Source organism: Ursus arctos, unplaced genomic scaffold (assembly GCF_023065955.2).
Source record: "Ursus arctos isolate Adak ecotype North America unplaced genomic scaffold, UrsArc2.0 scaffold_13, whole genome shotgun sequence".
Taxonomy (NCBI): Eukaryota; Metazoa; Chordata; class Mammalia; order Carnivora; family Ursidae; genus Ursus; species Ursus arctos.
In genome coordinates, this window is record NW_026622797.1 from 13,965,650 (window position 1) to 13,988,684 (window position 23,035).

General features: G+C 36.6%; 1 protein-coding gene across 23 annotated transcripts in view; it reads left to right on the forward strand.

Moving 5' to 3' along the window:
- Nucleotides 1–23,035, forward strand: part of SYNE1 (spectrin repeat containing nuclear envelope protein 1) — a 447,744-nt gene that overhangs the window by 59,524 nt on the left and 365,185 nt on the right. The gene's annotated exons all lie outside the window — the stretch shown is intronic.

A 23,035-nucleotide genomic window follows, 5' to 3' on the forward strand; every position in this document is an offset into this window, starting at 1 on the left:
GTGTGTATGTGTATGTTAAATATATATTCTCCCCTTCATCCTGCAGCTGTTATGAAATGCCTCCAAAGGACGGTACTTATGTGCTTCTAACTTCAGTGCATACACACACATATATGCTCCATTCTTTAAGGACTCTCCTGGATCTTTTTTTCTCTAAATTGTTTTTCTTTCTTCGCTTGATTTTCTTTTTTTGACTACTCGATTCAACAGAAGTGCCAGTTCTCACTTAGAACTCATTGACAAGGCTGTTGTTTAAAGAGCAAGTCTAGTCATGGGTACTTTGTTTCCTGTTCTCAAGCATTCTCAAGACAAAAACAAAAACAAAACAAAACAAACCTCAAAACAGCATTGCCATTACATTGGGTTAAGAGGAATCTCAGAAGTGAACACATTGTAAGGTAAAGTTTACCGGTTAAATTTATTGAAAGTAGGTCTCTGAGATAAATTGTTGATTGAAAAAGATCTCTGTAGACTTACCTGGTTCAAAAAGACCAGATTAAGAATTGGATTAAAGAGGCAGTTTGATTTCTGACTCCAGTCCCTTACCTTCTAGTATCCCTTCTTGAGACTGGGCAGAGGGGTGTCACTCATATCCCTCCAGATTGGGGCCAGGTTAGGGGACAATGTCTTGCTCAGCTATTGACAATCTCCATACTGCTGTGGGTAGAGTTTGATTTTTCCCTTGTCAGTGATGTAGGCAACAAAGAAAAGCTTTCTTGCCATGGTCCTAGGGTCTGAACCTTCCCAGGTAGCACTTTATGAATTTGCAGGAGGAAACGAATCCCATCACGTCCCTTGCCTCTGATTGTGGGAACACTTATTAGACAGTGAGTCTGACTTCATGGTGGGAACAGGTGGGGAACCACCCATCCTATATTTGTTAAGGGTAAAAGATAGAAGAATAGGAAGAACCCAGCACCATTCCTTGTACTGTGAGGAGAGACTAAAGATTCAAGATGTCCCTTAGTGAGTCATGACCCTGAGCCTCACCAAAAGGTTTAAGTTGACCTCTTTGTTCTTCAACGACCTCTGTTTTTTGTGGGCCTCACTGAATTCCCCATCTACTGATCCCAAAGGCACAGGGAACTCCCTTGTTATTCTGTTCACATGAAAGAAGCTGAAAATTATACAAAGATGGAAGAGCACATATTTGGAATGTGATAGAGCAAATGTTTTATAGGCAGATATTCAAAAGATTTTAGAAAACATAACAAAAGGTATTGCAATGTTTTGGATAATCAAAAACCTACATGATATAGGGTAAGTGTTAATACTTTTTAAGTTTTGTATTATCTTACTTAGTCTTGAGCAAGAATGTTTAAAAATAGAAAATATAAGATTGTGTTTTTCATTTATTTTGCTATGACTTCATGATGATTTAGTGATTTTAAAACAAGTAAATAATTGAAGAATTCAGTGGAGTTGTCAGACAGGGTCTAGACAACACTGAAATAATTACTAGGCTTGCACTTTTTGTTTTTAAATTATATCAGTATTAAACTCTAAATCAGAAAAGTAACTACTAATAGACCAAAACCACTGAGATCACATCTTCATGACAGGCTAAGATCATACTTGGATCACTTGTAAATTAATAAAGGTTTATTCATTATATCAAAGTATGGACTCAAGCCATGTTTCTACAGCCACTTTACTAGCATAGAAAATCAAACAAACACATCTTTACCATCAAAGAGAGAAGTTTTAAATTCCCAAATTGTTTTAGGCAGCATAAGAATGTACACTTCCAGGGTTATCCCCACAAAGATCCCTGAATTACTTATAGGTGGCTCTCAGTTGTCAGAGTCCTTGAAATTATTCTGGATGCGGCCTGTGTATATTCTTTTTTCTTTCTCTCTCCTATTCATCTCTTCATCCATAAAGCTGCTTACTTACCTGGTTTCCTATAACAGATATGCAAATTGACATGTCATTTTAATAGTAAAATTATTGATTATTTAAGAACAACTTTTAATGTGGTCTTTTCCCCTTTTAAATAGAAAATTATTTGTTTTTTTATTTCTATTTAACAACAGGACTAAACTATATACTACACATTATTTTGTGTGCTTTCCAGATATTAACTCAAGTTGTCTTCCTAACAACCTTGTATGGTGTCTGTCATTATTATCCCCATTTTACAGATGAGGCAACTGAAAGACAGAGTATCTCTATAATTTGCCCAAGAGGTGGAACTTAAACCAGGCATTTTGGACGCATGCTGTTTACCACTATGCTACAGCGTTTCATACAGTTTGTGATCCACGCACTGATCCGCACCTATCTTGTTAAAACAGATTACTGATCTGATTCTGTAGGTCTGGGTTGGGCCTAGGGAATTTACCTTTCTAATAAGTTCCCTGGTGATGCTGATCCACTTCGAGAACCATTGATCTACCATAATATTGAGGTTATAGGAAATAAATAGCTAATCTATCCATGTTGTTTAATCTTCATTATAATAATTGAAAATAAGAGCTTTTTGTGGCTCAGAATCTCTCTCTCTCTTTTTTTAATTACCCCTGGATTGGGGTTCCTGGGTGGCTCAGTCAGTTAAGCATCCAACTCAGGTCATGATCTCAGGGTCCTGGGATTGAGCCCCATGTCAGTTTCTGTGCTCGGCATGGGGCCTGCTTAAGATTCCCTCTCCCCCTCTCTGCCCTTCCCCACCCTCTATCTTTCAAAAAAAAAAAAATACTGGATTTAATGCTTATCTCATTGTTTTAATATCCATTTTTGATCAAAATAATTTCAAAACTTATTTCATGTATTTTAAAAGCCCATTTTGTGATTTGCTTGTTCATACCTTTGTTTAACAATGTAATATACCTTAATGTTTTTCTCATTGATTTTATTTAAAATTTTAACTCTACTATATTTTTGGCAAATATTTTACTCATATACTTTTTGTCTCTATGTTTAAAGTTTTCTGGGTGTGTACTTTTTATTTTTATGCAATGAAATCCATCTCTCTTCTATTATTGTAAGGCCTTGATTGTCCTTCTTCATTCAGTAAACATAGATATTTACCTTATTTTCAAGCACTTGTTATAATTACTTTAATTCCTTAAACCGTTTGGAATTTATTTTGGTGTGAAGTGAGGCTCTGAATTGATTTTTCTGTCTTATTTGCCTTCTAGTTTTGCGTAAGCCATTCACCAGATAATTTTCTCATTTAAAAAAAAATTTATTTACTTATTTGAAAGAGAGAGAGTGCAAGAGCGCAAGTGAGCACGAGCAGGGGGAGGGGCAGTGGGAGATAGAGAGACGGGCAGAGAAGCAGACTCCCTGCTGAACATGGAGCCTCACATGAGTCTCAATCCCAGGACCCTGAGATCATGACCTGAGCCCAAACCAAGAGTCAGAGATTTAACCTACTGAGCCACCCAGGCGCCCTTCTTTCTCATTTTTGTTTGGATAGACCGGGGTCTCTTTCTAAACTGTGTTTTCCATTCTATTCTTGGTTTGTTCCTTATCCGTTATCACACTGCTTCAACTCACTTAGACTTTTGTTGTATTTGAATATTTGGTAGGGTAGGGTACAAATATTTGTTGTATTTGAATATTTGAATACTTTGTTGTATTTGAATATCTACTTCTCTCATTGTTAGGTTTCTTTTATATAACTAAGATTATCTTCATAAAGGAGTCAGACCTCTCTCTTTTTTTAAGAAAGTACATAAGAAACTGTTTTGGACAACTTAATAAAGATCACTATTTTCTTGGATTGTTCAGAAAAATCTATAAATTCAAAGTTACTCTTACAATAATTCTTTGGCATTGGGACAGCAGGAGAGTTTCAGACTAAAGGCATCATGACAGAAGAAAAAATATTCTTTTCTGTTGCCTTTGTTTCAGAGAATGGTATAAGAAGCCAATGTCTCCAAAGAATGGAGACAAATAATTTAATAGAAGCATTAGAATAATATATTGTAATATATATAATATAATATAATATATGGGGAAATATATATATGTATTTCACTATAGGCTTGTAGATCAATCCACTGGTAAATACCTTTCTAAAGAAAATTTAAAGAAATTAAAAATTAAAGAAAAATATGAGTTAAGGACGTTAAGAAAAAAGAATATAAGATTTTATATTATTGTGAGAAAGGAAAATGTTTCATTGTTGAAGTGTTAGCATGATTTGGTTAATGTTTAAAATAATATGTAGGAAACCAAAGGCTATTTTACAGGCCACAAGAAAACTGAGTTTGTGGATTGTTTTTCTACCCCTGAAATTATATCCTTAAATGGTGAGAGTCGCTCTTATAACTGCAGTTGTTTGTGAAATTAATATTTGAGTCAGGCCAAGCTCTATGTGGAATAATCCTGTAAAGACACCTTGCTGAAAGTGAACCTGTGGTTTCTCTTCCTGCCTGATGTCCATTTGGCAGCCACACTCTTGATAATTCCGCTAAGCCTTATCCTAGAGTACCGTGAATTTGAGATATACTGACAAAAGTGCTAGTTTAACCATGCTTTTAGTATAACTTGAAAGGTGGTAGATTGGACTAAAATTGTCTCTAAATAGACATTTCACTGCTCTTGGATCTCCCTGTGCTCCCTTTGCTCCTCTTTCCTTATCACACTTCTGTGTTGTTGCTATTTTTTAAGCCAGATTTTTTTCTTTATGTTGTTATTATTGTCTCTTCCTGAAAAGAAACAATATTGCCCTTGACAAAACTGAAAATAAAAGGGAAGGTCATGCTTGTTCCGTGCTCTAGCTTGAGAAGAGAGAACATGTTATTGGTAAACAAGCCAACATCTTCTTGCCCAAGTCCTTCCTTGTTGGCCTTTCTCTCTTATCTCGACAAGATGCTTCACTCTGGGTTCTCACATGCACCACAGGCTCAAATTTTGGGAACAATAAAATCAAAGTAAGGCTATTATATTTGCTTCTTCCCCTGACACACACACAGTGCTGTACTGTTGCAGGGAAAAAAAAATACTCTTCAGGGATGTGAAGGGACTAAGTTTAAAAGAGGCTAGGTTTAGGATCTATATCTTCTTTTTCACCCTTTGCCCACTTTTACCACACCCCCGAAATCATCAGTGTACCCAATCTGTACCTTGCACATTATTTGTGTGCAGTAAATCTTTCTTAAAGCCAGTTCAGAAATTTGGTCCTCCTGGAGGACTACAAACCCTCTTTAACTTGTCATCCCCACATTTCCTTGCCCTTAGCGATTAATAGCTGCTTAGCAAATAGAAATAGGGGTGCAATGAGAAATTTGAAAAAAATAAGACATCCTATCTAAATCCATTGTAAATCATTTCTGTCTTCTTCCCTGTTTCTTAGAGATAATGCCATTTTTTAGAGGTTCCTTTTAAAATTTCTTTCTTTCAGCAAGGGAATTATCTGAATAAGTGGAAAATTTTAAATGATAAGTTTAGTAACCCTTGACTCTTTTGATCTTGAGTGAATACAAGTGAGAATTTCAAGAATAAGGGTATTATTAATATTAATTAATATTAGTAATTCAGTGTTGAATATATTGGGATTGGGTGAGAATGGACATACTCCCCACCCAGTAAATGATAAAAAACAGTGCCAGTAAGCAAAGAATACTGTTAAATCCACAACTTCCACTGACTTTTTATTACAACACTTGCCATACTGGAGGACAAGCCCTTATAGGAGGAGTGGAAAGGCCTGATCTCAAGGCTGTAGGATTACTTTATTCCCAGTAGTTAAATAACTTAGTCACTTGCCCCAGACATGTCAAGATAAATTAAACCTAATGGCTCAGATTTGTTCAGTAAACCTATGCTGGAATGTCTTACACTTCACACCAAGCTCTGATTTTTAGTGTTTGGAAGCAGGTGAAGATAAAACATGTAAATAAATATCAAGTTTCTACTGGCTTAAAGAAATTTCTTAATTTTCCTGCCTTTGTTAAATGTATATTCCAGTAATAAAATCAAAGAAAGCAATGGTCAGTTTGTGCTTAACACAAACTGTTGCTGTCATATTTAACTTAATGAGCAAAAACAAATGTAACAAAACCAATATATATTGATGAATAAATACTATGTGGTAAGCTTTGGACAAAACATTTACGTAAAATATCTAACGTTTACAGTGATTTTGTGGGGATTGTGTTATTTGCATCTCCTTTTTACAAATGAGTCAACTGAGGCATAAAATGTCTGAGTCACCATTTAAAGGTCTCATGGTAAATGCTAATGCTGGGGATTCCACGTTAGGTCCGTTGCATTCCCAGAGTCAACCATTTACTTCTGAGGAAATTCATCATTCCATTTCTGTCTCTGCTAAACAGTAGTTTTGTTGTTGTTGTTTTCTGTAAGTCATGGTAATAGCTAACATTCTTTATAAACACACTTTATAATCAAATTTGGTATCACAATAAACATCCCTTAGTCTAAGTGGGACAGAGAAATGAAAACAATTCCGTTACTAATTTTGTTATAGTGTCATTTTAACAGGCATAGATACTAAACAATTTCTATTTTACCCTAAAGTCCCAGGCCAAGAAACTATTGTATTCTAGTTTGGAGAGACCCACAAATCTATAAGCATTTTTCACTTGGGGATCTAGTCTTAAATTGTTTTAGGAAACATAACATGGAACTTTTAAAATACTCTTTGTGGAGTCTTGTACCTATATTTGTTTTTCTTTTGTATGGCTTTTTCTTTAATTGATATTTTATGTATTTAAATAATGTAAAAACTCTCTAATATTGTTTGCACACATGCACACACACACTAACCCTGTATATAGTGTGTGTGTGTGTGTGTGTGCACGTGATTCCCTTGGTAACTTGCTATAATTATAATGTATATCTCTAATGTAATTATAATTTTTAACTTGATGTGTCACAATATTAGCTATTTGGATAAAATTCCAGCAAGTTCCAAGAACAAACTAGAAATAAGTGAGATTAAGAGAAAATTAAGAAATTAAGTGAGAAAATAAGAAAATTAAGAAATAAGTAAGATTATATCTTGTATAAAAATAAATATAAGAAATTAAATGTCATTGTAATGTTTGTCTACAAAGGATTCATTTAATTTCTTTCTCCCAAATTCTAAAAACTTTACATATACATCTAAGGTTATAATTTAGGACTTTTAATAATTTGAGTGATTTCAGAAACAACAAGAACAAAAAACCCTTATAAGTTTTTAGGACTTTAACATAGTAAAAATGCCTGAATTCCTAAGTGTAGACAGAAAAAAAGGTGTTATTTTTTTCCCCTGAAAATGCATCTGCAGCACTTTTTATAAATCAATAGAGAAACTGTCTTTGTAGAAATGCTGGCATTGGAGAGTGGTGCATTTGGTCAGTACGCAGGGGGTAAGGCTAAAGAATGAGAGAATAATATGCTTTTATAGAGGCGTTGCTATAGGGATACTTTAGGGAGAATGCTGCTAGCCGAGTTGAAAGTTCCCTTGGTGAAAGCTGTGTTTGATTTAGATACTGATTGAATTAGGACAAATTCCAAAAGTAACAATAATAGGTGGGATATGATAAAAACAAACTTCAAGACTCCTGGTGCGATAAAAGGTACTTTTGTTATTGTTGTCTGCGTGTGTATCTCTCTCTGTGTGTGTGTGTGTGTGTGTGTGTGTGTGTGTGTGCGTGCGCGCGCACATGAGTGTGGGTACTTTCTCTTTTAATATAATTCCAGTCTGAATGCCTGATTCAGAAACATTGAGATTATATAAAATAGATTTTAAAACAGCTCGAAGTTGAAAAATATTTTCTTCCGATTTTACCTGAATTGAACACTAATGGAAGTGAAATGAGTAGTTCTGGTCTATGTTCATGATTCTGGAAAACCTAAAGGCAGTATTTACAGTGTAAGCTTGGACAGTGAAAGCTTACTAGGAATGCTAAGATAAGATAAAGGCCAAATTTTAGTGTAGGAATTTAGATGATTGATATTTGTATGTTCTGAAGAAGTGGTCTCTGAAACTTAAGACATCAATGCGTCAGTATCTGCCATTTGTAACAGAACCGAATATCTCCTCCAACTAATGAACAAAAATACCCTTGAAACCTGAATCTCTGGTCAAGAATTGGTCACAGTCTGTTAATGATTTAATTTTCTTTTTACTTCCAGTATTATTGTTTTTAAATTCTAATTTTTAAAGTACATTTACTTATTTCATATCTTCATCTGAATGTAATGAAATTATTTCATCTTATCTCGTTTTCAGACCTTTATAAAATGTAAGGATGCCTCAGAATTTCACCACCTTACCACTATGTTTAGGTAGAAGATAGTACCCAGATGCATTCTAGTTTGCCTCTGGGGTCACGGCAACTTTTTTTTCAGTGATGAGACCTCCAAAAATAATGAGGTAGCAGAGACATTTTTCTTACTAAGAAATAAATGTAGATACAATAGCAAGTCTTATGCTAACGTTTGGCTACATGGACTATCCTGGTAGCAACAAGTTTGTTCTTGACCTAGATTCTGGTGATTTCTGAAGTTTTATATAAAGGGTACCATGTATTCTTATAGCTGATTGATATTTGGAATCTGGTGTTTGGTTGTGTATGAAAACACCAAAATCTTACATTTTATATACATTTATCAAACTGTTCTCTTGATTTAAATCTTTATATAATTACAAGTAATGTTTAGTCCTGGTTGTTCTGAGTTTCCATGAAATAATTCAGTTGAAATGTACTTACTTACATTTATGCTGATTTAAAATACTGGGAGATGGGGTGGAGAAAGTAGAACAGAAAAGCTCTTCTACTTTTCTCAAGGATATAATTAAAGCAGCCATATAACAACCATATAATATTATACTTTGTAATTAATATAATTAATATAGTATATATTAATGTAACATATTATATATTATACATTATTATGTATGATATAATCTGTATAGTTTATATATTATATATTCTTTCTCTAAGGATGTAATTAAAATAGTTGTATTAATACTTATAATAGTTTCTTTTTAAATTGGGAGAGTCTTTATTCTGCTTGTTACCTCTTCCTAAGATTTCTCATCATATTGCCCCCCTTACCTCACTTTCCACCTGTGCGTATATCGAAGTCAAGTCTTCCTTTTTTCTAAATGTCTTAAACTCAGTTACCTTCAGGTGATCTGTGAAGCAACTGGTCTAAGAAAATTGAGTAAAACTGGGAAATATTAAGTCTCACCCCAAAACATGCAAGTTAAAATATTTTCTTGGAACATCGGTGAAAGAGAACACATTTTGGGCCCAGGTCCTGCCTACAGGCCAGTGTTGGACACTCTGTTTCTTATTTGCATAGGCTCCTGGCTGATGATGTTTAGAAGCTGGAAGATCAGCATCACCCACAGGGGAAAGAATCTGACAGAAAGGATGGCAATATGGAGGCCAGACAGAGGGCAGGACTAGCCAGCGGTTGCTGGAGTTGTCTGGTTGGGGAGGTAGAAAGGTCCCTCAGGTAGGAAGGCCCAGAGGGCAGAAAGGCAGAACCAAGCTTGGTTGGCTGGATTGAGAAAGTATATGAATTAGTGAGAAAGCATTCAAACTGGTAGGACTAAATCATCTGGACGATTTGGAGAACTTGTGTAATTGACTATCTCATCAGAAGTGTGACCCTGCCCCTTTCTTTGCACTTTCCTCTTTGTGGCAGATAGAGCTCAAGCTGTGCTGTACAGAGCAAGTCCCATCCTTCAGTCCTGGGGCTCTCATTCCCCCAGCCACCCAGAGTTTGCCTGCTGGAGGCTCATAGCTGAGCCCCTCCCCAGGATATGTCTTCAGCCTGAGGGATCTGTCTCATCCTAGTTATACCCTTCCCCAGGGCAGCCCATATCCGGTGAGTGGTCAGCGCCTGGGTACAAAGCCCTGGCCCCTCACCTCAATTTAGGACATCTCTGGAAGAGATCCCAGCTTCAGAGACATAATTGCATCTCAGTTCAATGTCTCTATCTGCCCAATGCTGCTTCCCTCACACCCTTAAAAATATTGTTTCTGAGCGCACATCCCCAAAAAACCTCCTGCTGACAAAATTTCTTCTAGAGTTGGTTTCCCTGTTGGCCTGATAACACCAAGGCAGATACACATACAGAGATGGAGAATAACGAGATGGGAAAGGTTGGAGAACCGAAGACAACAGGTCAAGGTATCAATGGAGAGAAGAAGCCCTTATAGCTTATAGCTCAAGAAGGTGGTGGAACAAACATGACCTAGCGTGGAGGTGCTCTATCTATTGGCTAGATTCTGTGAATTTGTTGCTAATATGGTGCAGGGGGGACAAGGAGTCAGACTTATTAGTTTGGCTTTGACACTCATTTGCTGATACAATTTATCTATGAAACTTTGTTGTTTCATCTGTGAGTTGGGGATAGTATCACTGTTGACTATGTCTAGGTTTTGGTAACAGACAATATAAATAATAGTATTCTGGAAACCCTGATGGACAATTTGGATGTGCAAGTAGAGTGAAGTGATAGAAGCCACAGACTTTGGAGAGACACAGAGCCATGCTGTGCCACTGAGTGTCTGTGTCACCTGAAGCAAGTCGATGAACCTTGATAGCCCTTTTTATTTTTACAGGTAAAATCCAGGTGGAGGGATATTTCCTCCCAGGGTTGTTAACAAGTTTAAATTAGATAATATGTATAATGAATGTATATAGCATTATGCCTGCCACACGATACTTTCTAAATAGATGATAGCATAATGTTATTATTTTAAAAACTTAAAATAATACATTACTCTACAAATACGCTTGACCATGTGAGGAAATTCTTTGTGATAGTCACCAGCTGGTGTCTCAAGTGGAAGCCTCTGCAGCCAGTACAGTGGTCACAGGTTCTGAGATCCAGCAGATTTTCTCTATGACAAAGGTCACTGTTGTCACTCCGGTCCTGAAGCAACCAAAAACTATGCACCATCTACTGCTCTGTTTGGGATTGCACCCTGAATGCAGGTTTTCCAAGTGGCTGACTGAATGTCATGATCCAGGATTGACTATGTTTGAGATTGGAATTTCTGGCATCTCCCCCTCAAACTTTGTGATTTGATCTTATTTTTCACTTTTACTGTTTTCAGCTTTTATTATTTTTGCCTCCACTTCAAATTTAGGAATTTCACTGTTAAAACTGTAGCTCTCTTTCCTTCAGAAGAGGACATGCAATGTAAAATAGAAGTGAAATTGTGTCAAATTATTGTATTTGTGTTCAGCTATTGATAAAAATAATGAAGAGGGAGAAAAAGAAAATCTAGATCACAGGTTGAGAATAAGAAATTACATTAGCAGTATTTTAAAATACAAAATCCCCAAATGTGGGATTGTAATCCTAAACCTGCGTAAGACAAAGGATAGTAATGTAGTGAGACAAAACAAAACAACTGAACTCTGGAGGTCCTAGCTAAGAAAAAGTCATATTTATTTGAAAGAAGAATATGTTTGTTGGTTTTGTTTTCATTTATTTGTCGGGGGGGGGGGGAGAGCACAAGCAGGGGAAGCTGGAGAGGGAGAAGCAGGCTCCCTGCTGAGCAAGGAGCCCGATGTGGGACTTGGTCCCAGGACCCTGGGATCATGACCTGAGCCAAAGCTAGACACTTAGCTGACTGAGCCACTCAGGCATCCCTGAAAGAACTATTTTTTTGTTAAAGCCTAGTCTAAATATCAAACATAAAATATGTGAACACTGTGATCAACTACTCTCCACTCTCTCTACCCAAAATGAAACACTGTATTTTGATTGATTGAAATACTAGTGTTGAAGTACAATGTAACGTTAAAATAAAATGGTTGCATGAAGATGGTATTTTACGACGTTTTCCAATACCTGCTTTCCTTCTGCTGCACTCGTATTGCTAAGCACTCACAACAGGAAAAGATTTCAACGTTGTGGTAGTTTTCTTGCAAAATCAGGAGATGTGCCACTTTTTACAATTAGGGAGCTACGTGTGGCAAGTTCATCCAGCACCGGCTTGAAACTTTTCTAAAGGTTTCTGTGCTAATTGGAAGTAATCCTTCAAGGAGATCAGCTGTTCTCACTTTTTATTTATCATGTGACTTTATTTAAAAAAATCTGTAGAAGCAGCATTTTCCACGTAGCTCCTATGCAAGCAAACTGTAGGGGTTGGCTTTCACTTTTTCTACTGTTCAAGTTGCCTTTAATTTCATAACTGCGGTCTTTTTTTTTTTTTAATCCGCTCACATATTCCATGTCATTGTTCTCTGTGCTGCATGTACAGAGCCTGGGCTGTGCTGTGTCTTTATGATTCCTGTTCTCCCTACTGGAGTGTAAGGAGCCATACCATCCTCTCAGATGGCGTCCACAGCGGGTCAGACTAGGGTGTCAGCTCACAGGAGGGGCGCGATGGTATTCATTAAATAAATGAGTCAAATAATCAGCAAGTGAATTTGGTGGTAATTAGGTTAGAATAGGGCTCAGATTGATAGAGAGATGTTACTAGATTTTGCAAAAGTAACTTTAATGAAACAGGGCTTTTTAAATCTGGTCACTGGTTCCACATTAAAGAAAGGCAATTCCAGTTCTAAAAATCTTAAGAGCAATATGTCTTTACTGACATTTGCTTTAAAAAAAAATTGAAGCAATGATCAGAGCTCTCAACAGAGGCAAAACTCCCTAAAAATTCTCTTTACTCCTCTGTTTCCTCAAGCCCACTCCTCTGATAGCTGTTGATCTTCTCTCCTCTTCTGTCCTCCTCAGTTAATCTATGCTTAAATATATGGAGAATAACTTTGGGTGTTATTGTTCCTTGACACACTTTTCTCCTTGACTCATCTGATCAGAGCATCAAAGGCCCAGGAAGTGGACACAACCAAGCAAGCCGAGAGACCTATTGCAGAAGACAGAGTAATGGGGAAGGAAAAGAAGGATTACTTGTGTGTCTATCATACAAGTAGATGCCTTTGTTTTAGCTAGATATCACTGTATAATAAGCCACTCCAAACTTAAAATAATCATAATTCATCATTTTTCATGGGGTATGGGAGAGAAGAGGTAAGAGATGCATCAACCTTGAATCCTTAGGTCTCAATTTTCTGGCTTCATCTGGGATGAGTTCATCTGCAGGGTTGGCTGAACTAGGTCCAAAATGACCTCACCCATGTGTCTGGCAGTTGGCTCTAGCTATACGATCGGGCATCTCAATTCTTCTCCTCATGGACTCTTGTCCTCCCATACAGACGTCTTTCCTTACATGGTGGATTTAAGACAGAAATCCAAGACAGCTAATACAGAAAGTACAAGACTTCTTAAGGCTTAGAATCAGATGGCATAAAGTCAATTCTACTGTGTTATTGATCAAAGCAAGGGTAATACAAGATCAGATTCAAGGAGAGCAGAAATCAATTTTACCCTTTGATGAGGGAAAGAACAAAGTCACATTGCAAAAGAGGATACATACTGTGTATGTATTTTTTTGTGGCCATAATTTAAAATCTGTCCTCTGGTCACTATTATTTATATTCTTTCTACATCAAAATACATTCACCGCCTCTCAAGACATTGAAAATCTCATCCAATGGTGTTGAAAGCTCCAAATCCAGTGTCCTATGATCAGCATTTGGTCTACATACAAACGAGGCTCCTCAAGTATAATTCTTCTCAACCCGCAGGCCTATGAACTAAAAATAGAAGTGACTGCACCTTATTCATCCAGTACACAATGATGAGACAGGGGCCAGGGCCAGTGCACTAGACGCCTCTGTTCAAAGAATGGAAAAGAGATAGCAGTCATGGTCTGAAATAGTTCTGAAATCCAACTAGGCACATGTGGCTAGTCCCATTAATCTGGGGCCAGTGATATTCCCTGTCTTTTTTATAAGAAGTGGCTCATGTTATGGCTGATAGTCTCCTCTGCCTTCTTCCTAGTCATATAAAGTTGTGTTTCCAAAGTCTTGTCTTCATTTTGAACTCTCCTGTAACTTTAGTCCAAGGTGGTGGTGTTTTTGCTTGATAGATTTGTTGACTTGGGGTACCTGGGTCACTCAGTTGGTTGAGCATTCGACTCTTGATTTTGGCTTAGGTCATGATCTCAGGGTTTTGAGATGAAGCCCTGCATTGCCCTCTGCGCTTAGCAGAGGAATCTGGAATCTGCTTGTCCCTCTCCTTCCCTCTGCTTGTACTCGTTCTCTCTCTCTCTCTCAAAGCTGAACAGATTTGTTGACTTCCTAAAAATCTGCTTGGAGTTCATTCAAATCCAAAGTAGATTGACTGTAGTGCTACTCAAATCCAAAATCCATTTTTTAAAAAAAATTTGTTTATGTATTTATCTGAGAGGGTGCATGCGCAAGCAGGGATAGGGGCAGGAGGAAGAGGAGAGAATCTCCAGCAGACTCCTTGCTGAGTGCAGAGCCCATTGTGGGGCTCAATCTCATGACCCTGAGATCATGACCTGAGTTGAAATCAAGAGTCTGACACTTAATGGACTGAGCCACCCAGGTGCCCCTCAAATCCAAAATTAAAAAAAAAAAATTTGGACCACATGTAAGGCTGCTGTGGGCAGTGTCCTTAAGATTCTTAGAAACTTGTTTGTCCAGTTGAGAAGGTCAAGTAGGCACTACCTTAAATCTTTCTGAGTTCTTAACAATGGATCTTACAGTCACACTCTTAATTCATCATTACCCTGAAGCTACTTTTTACTTTGCAAATATTTTTCCAGGAAAGACTGGAAATGACAATTTTCTAATCCAACACAAATGAAAAAGTAGAAGGCAGTTGATACTTTCAGCTTTCTGCAGGGAAACTTCTCTAGCCAAAGCACAAGTTCAGGTTACTACCGATGACAGAATATATAAAACATAAAATATATGTGGCTCTCCTTCCGATCTCCGAGAGCAGTGCGCCGCTGTCCTTTCAATCTCTACCAACAGTTTCTTGGTGTCCTACCAGCCTCCTTCCCACCTGGTCCCAAGGCCAACACCACATGTTTTAGATTTTTGTTAAACAGCCCTATATTCCCAGTAGCAGTTTCCTTTTCACTTAGTCTTTGCTAAACTGCCACCAAAACTTAGTGGCTTAAAGCAGTAACACATTATGATTTTTCATGTTCCTGTGGGTGGGCTGGGTGTTTCCTCTGCTGACTGCAGCCAGAGCATATTTACTTGGATGCATTCAGTTGGAAGATCAGCAGGACCAGTAGGTCCACTGACTTGGATGTCTGACAGCTGGTGCTGGCTGTCACCTGTCTCAGTTCTCTTCAACGTGACTTTTTCTCTCTAGGATGCTAGATCAGCTTCCTTGTGTGTGGTCTCAGGGCAGAGTTCTAAGAGCCAAAATGGATCCTCAGGGCTTTTCAAGGCCCAGCCTCAGAAGTCATATAAAATCATGTCAGCCACATTATTGGTCAAAGCAAGTCTCAAGGCCAATCTAGATTCAAGGGGTGGGGAAATCCGCTCTAGGTGTTGATAGGAGGTACAGCAAAATCTGATTGCAAAGGCTATGATGATCAAGATAAGAGGAATTTGTGTCCATATTTCATAATCAGCCACAGCCTGGTTTTGTAAATTTTTTTTTTCATTTATATGTTTAACTTACAAATCTGAACATTGGGTAATTATAACCTCTATTTCATATGTTGACATAGTCAACATACCGTAAACCCTACCCATGTATGACATAGTGATGATTTTAGCAACTGTAGATCTACAATTGGGACAATACAGTTCTGATCCCAAAACAATAATTTGGTTGAGGCCTTCTCACTGTGACTATTATTTAGTTAATTATGATTACATTGTCACCCTATGTTTTTGTTGTCTTTTCCTTTGTAGCCATGTCATTTGGTTGTGTCAGAAAGTTCAATCTACTTTCTACTTTAAAATTTCTTTTTTTTTAATAATAATATTTTTTATTATATTATGTTAGTCACCATGTCATTATGTAGCCATGTCATTTGGTTGTGTCAGAAAGTTCAGTCTACTTTCTACTTTAAAATTTCTTTTTTTTTAATAATAATATTTTTTATTATATTATGTTAGTCACTGGTTTTTGATGTAAAGTTCGATGATTCGTTAGTTGCGTATAACAACCAGTGCACCATGCAATACGTGCCCTCCTTACTACCCATCACCAGCCTATCCCATTCTCCCACCCCCTCCCCTCTGAAGCCCTCAATTTGTTTACTTTAAAATTTCTTTCCAACTTTTTACTGAGGTGAAATCTTCTGCATCAGAAATAATGAACAAAACTTTATTAAATATAGCTAGGAAATTATGATTTAAAATTTTTGTTTTAAATTATAGCATCTGTATTTCAGGTAACTAAAATCTGTAATACTTTTATTTAAGCCATCCATGTCATTAAAGTACCTAAAGAATAAAATGGTAGTCTGCAAAAAAACAAAAAACGTTAATCATAACCTATTGTAGGCTTCCAATGTATTAATATATGATACACTAATATTTTTGTAAAAGATATAACAATTTCAGACTTAACAATTATGTATACTTTAACAGTCTTTCTTATTGGTATTTTTATATTAACATAATTTGAATAAGGATGGATACACCCAGGAGTTCCGTATTTTGATCTTTATGATTGTTCATGACTCTGATAAAAATATACATCTTTATGTGCCTACCCATTTATGAAATGCTCTCTCAGAAATAAGTTCTTATAGAAGATTTGTTAAATATATTGAAATATTCTAACTTCAATTATTGTTAGTATTTTTAAAAACACCATCTTTTAGGGGGTACCTGGGTGGCTCAGTCAGCTAAATGTCTGCTTTGGGTTCAGGTCATGATCCTGGGGTCCTGGGATTGAACCCTGAGGATCAAGCCCTGAGTCAGGCTCCCTGCTCAGTGGGAAGTTGGCTTGTCCCTCTCCTTTTGTCCCTGCCCCCTACTCGTGTTTGCTTCCTCTCTCTAATAAATAAATAAAATCTTTAAAACAAATAAAAAACTCACCATCTGTTAGAAGGACATTGGCGTGTATTTTAATTTTTTTAAATTTAGTAATGCTATTTAAAAGCTAACAACCATAGGACTCTCTTTCACAGTTTTACATATTATATATGGTAAAATGAAAATATAATTAACATGTTTGCAGGCAGTAAAATTTTCATGATTGATTGCAAAGGCTTCAAATAACCCAGGCCACTTTTTACAGTAGCCTCTTTGCTTATATTTGTAAGTCACTTGGGACAAACAACAGTTGTGCAAAATCAGCAAGTCACTGTTATTATGACTCATCAGGAGGAAAACTGTTGACTATAGTCAGGTGTGACAGTTTGTTAATGGTCAAATTTAATCACTGTTGCTAAATTGGGCTTCATTTCTGCATGTGTCATGATCTTATCCTGAAATAGCAAAATACTTTAAAATTATATAACAGGAAAAAGAAATAGAGAAATTGAATATCAGAGCCAGCTCCCTTCATCTTTTACTAGTTTCTAGAGATGGGTAGTGCCTTGGAATTTCTGGGATTATTTCTTATAACAGCATTATCCAGGGCCATGCTTGTACAATAGCCTTCCAATATAGACCTCTTAAGGCCTAACAGCTTCCAGCTCCTGAGGTCTGTTGGACCAGCTGCCTTTGAAACAGAACCAGTGATGGAGACCTCAGGGGTGAAGGACTTAATATCCATAACTAGTTGTTTTTTTTTTTTTCTTTTCCCCTCACACAGTCGGGCCTTTAGAAAACAATCAAGGTTCAAGTTTAGAGAGGAGGAGAGATTGAGCTTCTTTTGCCCAGTAATATTTGGATCAAAACCTGGCCTTAAGTTGGAGCCTATTACAAGTTCTTCCCTGTGGAGCACCCACCTCCTAAGCCAGCTTCTGAATTCTCACCTCTTCTTTGTGCGGACGCTGCCATCTTACCCAGATATTTCATGACGCATTTGCAATGCATCTGGGGCTTGCTGCTTCTCTTTCCTTCCTTGGATAGTGACATCATTATGCAGTTACCTATGATGGAAACCTAGAAAGCACCCCTAGCTCCTCTCTGTCTGCTTCTCATAGTTATCGTGCAGCCATCTCATGGCCCTCTTAGCACCTCCTGAGAACAGAATTCATCACCTTTAACATGTGTTCTGCTAGTATATTCCCAAATATCCTCCCTGCTCCCAGCCTCTTCTCCTTTCAGTTAAGCCTCTACTCTGCCATTGGAATATATATTTCTGTGTCTCAGGTCTCGTATGATCATGTCTTTGTCCTGTCTAAAACTGTTGATGGCTCCCCATTGTCCATGAGATAGAGACCACATCCATGGCATCCTATTCAAAGACTTTAATAACCTGATTGTTACCTGTTCTCCAGGCTTACTTCCTTGTTAACCCTTCTTAAACCCTCTCCACTTTATAATCCAGCCATAACAGATGTTTACTGTCACTTTAATATTTCATTCCATGCTTTTAAAAGACTGCCTCTTTCTCCTAAAAATTTCTCTACCTCCTTCAAATTTCTACTTATCTGATGTTTGAACTGAATCTTCCAGCCTGTGCCATTTACCCTATAAGAGAATTACTTGCTCCTGTATTTATATTCCCTCAACTTTTTTTATGTTCCTCCATTACAGTAGCTGACACATTGCCTTGAGCTATTATTTGCATACTTCTCTCTTCCATTTATTACCAGTTCCTTGGAGCAGGGCCGGATTTTTAGTCTCTAGTGCTTCCTTAGCAAATGCATCCATTCATTTCTTTATTAAGCATCTACTAAGCAATAATGAATAAGACAGTGATGGTAAGTCAGACATGGTCCATGCCGTCTCATCTAAAGCTTAGATTCTAGTGGTGGAAATGAACAGGCATCCAAAAGATGATGGTGTCTTCACTAGGCTGATCTTGATTTAGATGAGATATTGGGAAATGAAACCAACAACAATTCCGTATGAATTTGTTGTGGGAGATGAGGATAAGTAAAGACCCAAGGATGACCTCCAAATGACTGGCTTAAGAGCTAGGTGGATTTTAGTTTGCATTAATAGAAATTAGGGATTAACATTTATAAACAGGATTCACTTCTTATTCTCTGTGATTCCTTGAACTGGAGATCTAAGTTCACATGGGTGACGTAGACAAACTTTTCTGTGTTTACAACTAACATGCATGTTCAGCTAAATGTCTTAATGAATTACTCTTTTTATAATTTTAGTGGAAATATTTAGCATGCATACATATGGACACTTGGTAAGACCATATCATGTTGTTTCTCTGAAAAGTGGAAGATAGAAAAATCACTGTAAGAGTAACAGTTAAATAGACTTAATGCTTCTTTAAAGCTTCTTTAAGTATAACTACATATCCATAAGAACCATAAACCTATATCATGTAAGTTAGGTCAGTTCTTCATCAACAGCTTTATAGGGCAGTGCTATTGTTCATAATGTTGTTTTAATGCAATGTGGTAGACATTCACTTCAAGTTATATATTAATTCCATGATTCAAACATTTTATGCTATTGGTATAAGATTTAATTACCGAATGTTGGGCTAAATTATTTAGATTTTTGTATAAAAAATGAATATTTGCTGACATGATGTTTTAAAATTTTTTCTTTATTTGGGGAATGTAGTAAGTAAAATCAGAAAATATTTACTTAGAATTCAGTTGGCTGTGTCTGATGATCTAAAAAAGCAGATTTCTAGGACCCAATAAACCCTGCTTTTGCAGCCATAATATAAATGGAAACATGTAGAGAATTTGCACTTAGATATATACAATGAATGCTACAAAAATACCCATAATTGAGCTTTCTAAAAAAAGGCCCTTTAGCCAAAGTCTAAATATAAACTCAGAGATTTACCATCAGATGAAACCATTATAATAGCAGTATTGTTTCATTAAAGGTGGCAGTAGTAAAAATATAATAATGTAAAATTAGGAAGTAATATCAATAGATTATTACCTAAATTTATGACTTATATACTAACACTGTGCCAATTTAAGATTTTAAAACATTGATGTCTTGTAACATTAATAAAATTGTGCATCATCTCAAATTGAGTTTAAGATTTTATATATACTCTAGCTGTACTTATAGTCTATTTTAAACTTAGAATTGGATTTTATATATTATAGAAGTTCTGAATTCCATCAAATCTAGTTTGATTATTAAGATTATTCTGCTGCTACATGACTTTATTTATAGAACCTAAAGATTTTAAGGTCAAACTCAAAGTGATTTAACTATGAATTTATCATTTTAATATGATTAATATTTGATATGACTAATATAGTACTTTCTGTGCTATCCTTGGGCAGTAGTATAATGGTGTAAGAACCTGACTTGTGAAGGCAAACACTTGGCTCTGCCACTGGGTGGCTTTGGTAAAAATGCTTAACTTCTATGTGCCTTGATTTTCTTATTTGTGAAATGGCATTATAATAGTTCCTGCTTGAAGATTTGTTAGAAGAATTAAATGAGTTAGTAAGTATATATTACATATGATATATAATAATTGGTTTAATTAAAATATAATGGGATCTATATAGAGACATAGAGACAGAAATATCAGTGCCTGGATATACCTGAAACTAATATAACACTGTATGTTAATTATACTAGAATTAAAAAAAAAAAAAAAGAATGGCTCAGAAGAATAAATGGTACCCTGGGTGCCTGGATGGCTCAGTCAGTTAAGCATCTGCCTTCAGCTCAGGTCATGATCCCAGGGTCCTGGGATCAAGTTCCACATCAGGCTCCCTCTTCAGCAGGGAGTCTGCTTCTCCCTCTACCACTCCTTGCTGCTCAGATCTCTCTCTCTCACAAGCTTTCTGAAATAAATAAATAAAATCTTTTAAAAAATAAACAGTACCCTGACTTTGCCAGGAATATTTCTTTCTTTTTTTTAAGGTTATTTATTTATTTGTTGGAGAGAGAGACAGCCAGAGAGAGAGGGAACACAAGCAGGGGGAGTTGGAGAGGAAGAAGCAGGCTCCCAGAGTAGGAGCCTGACGTGGGGCTTGATCCCAGAATGCCAGGATCACGCCCTGAGCTGAAGGCAGATGCTTAATGACTGCACCACCCAGGCACCCCAAACCAGGAATATTTCTGTAGGGAAAGAAGACATTAATAATTTTGATGAAGGGATGATTACATACATGTAGATTCATCCAGAGTATTTGCTTGCTGAGTCATTTCAAACCGACCCATCAATAATTACTTTGATTCGCTGGGGAAATAACACCACTAGAAATAATTAAATGCATTTGGAACCAGAAGTTAAATTTGCATTATCACTTCCCATACCGCAAATAAGAAGACTTTGAAACATTATGAGTCATATGTTAGAGCACAGAATTTATATATTATAGGTGACAATAAGCTGCTTTTGTGCTAATTGATTCAGTTAGCATTTGACAATACAGTCACACTTTTGATACAATAAATTATTCTTCATTTTTTTCCTGGTCAAAAAACATACAAAATGGAGTGATATTTTAAAAATTTGTCCCAAAGCATGTCATTTTAGTATTTTAAAACTTACTTTCTATAATTTCCAATAAATTATGTTTTTTTTTCCCTCTACATTTAGTTGTCATCTAATCCTCAATGTAACAGGCCATTCCTATCATGAAAGGTCTAAAAAATATGTATTTTGGTTAGAGTCAATTGTATCATAACTCAAAGGAAGATATGTAATCCAAAAAAATTAATAAATCAAATAAAATTATTAGAATTTAGCTTTCAGCAAAGTTTGACATGACATTGTCAGGCATTCATCCAATTCCATTACCTTTTTTCTTTTTTTTAGAACACAAAGAGGCTATATTTCCAGCTCTTTTATAGTTCAATTTGAGATTATATCTGGGAAAGATATGGACAGAAATCTATCTTCTTTCCAACTCAGCCCTTTAAACATTCCATATAGTTCTTAAATTCTTTTAAAAACAAACAAAAGAAAGAAAATAAACATCTGTGTCTGGTATGTAAAAAGTGTTGCCTATTATTATACTGGTTTGTTTTTGGTATGCACTTGAAAGTTTAAAAGCACATGATTAAAGTACATTAGAAATAATGGCATTCTGTAAATTCTATGGATATATCCAAAATTTCTCCAAATTAAAATGATTTGTTATTAATTTTCTTCATTCCTTCATTGAACAGTATTTTTTTTTTTTTGGTCATATTTGTGGGTATTGGGAACTAAGTTACTGTCCTCGTAGGGCTTATATTCTCATAGGCAGTCAGGTGTTCTCAACTGAAGCCCAGGAGAGGTCAGCTTCAGGGATGTAGATCTGAATGAACACTGTCCCCGAAAGGGTGAGGAACTGAAATGATGTCTTGTTCAACTGTGTTCCTCACAACATCTGATTGAGTGTTTTACAGACAGTTGACACTTGGTAGATGTTGGTAGAATGAATAAAATTCACCCTGTCTAAAAGATGCTAAACTGGCTCCTTTATGTCTGGCCTTTATATCTTTATGTCTCTACTTAAAGCCTTTCTGGACCCTACCTCTTTTTATTCCCCAATATTAGTTTTCTCTTGTTTCATAAGAAATTACCACAAACTTAGCAATTTAAAACAATTTTCAGGGGTGCTGGGGTGGCTCAGTCAATTAAGCAGACTCTTGACCATGGTCTGCCTTCAGCTCAGTCATGATCTCAGGGTTGTGAGATTGAGTCCTGCTTTGGGCTCTGAGTTGGGTATGGAGCCTGCTTAAAGATTCTATCTCTCCCTCTGCACCACCCTCCCACTCTCTCTCCCCCCTCTAAAAAAACCAACCAACCAACCAACCAAACAAACAAAAAACAATTTTCACTTGTTATCCTCAAACTTTTGTGGGTCAGGAGAGGCAATGCATAGCTTAGCTTAGATGCATTCTCTGCTCAGGGTCACACAAGTCTGCAATCAAGCAGACAAGTCCGTAATATCAGCTGGTTTGCATTTTTATCCAGGGGCTGAAAGAAGGAAGAATGCATTTTCGAACTCATTTGGGTTCTTAACAGAGTTCATTTCCTTGCGCCTCTGTGACTGAGGGCCCCAGCTTCTTGCTGGCTTTTGGCTGGAGACCACCCTTCACTGAAAGCAGCTCACTCTTCACTGCCACATGGCCCTCTCCAGGGACAGTTCACAACATGGCTATTTGCTTCTTCAAAGCCAGAAGGAGGATCTCT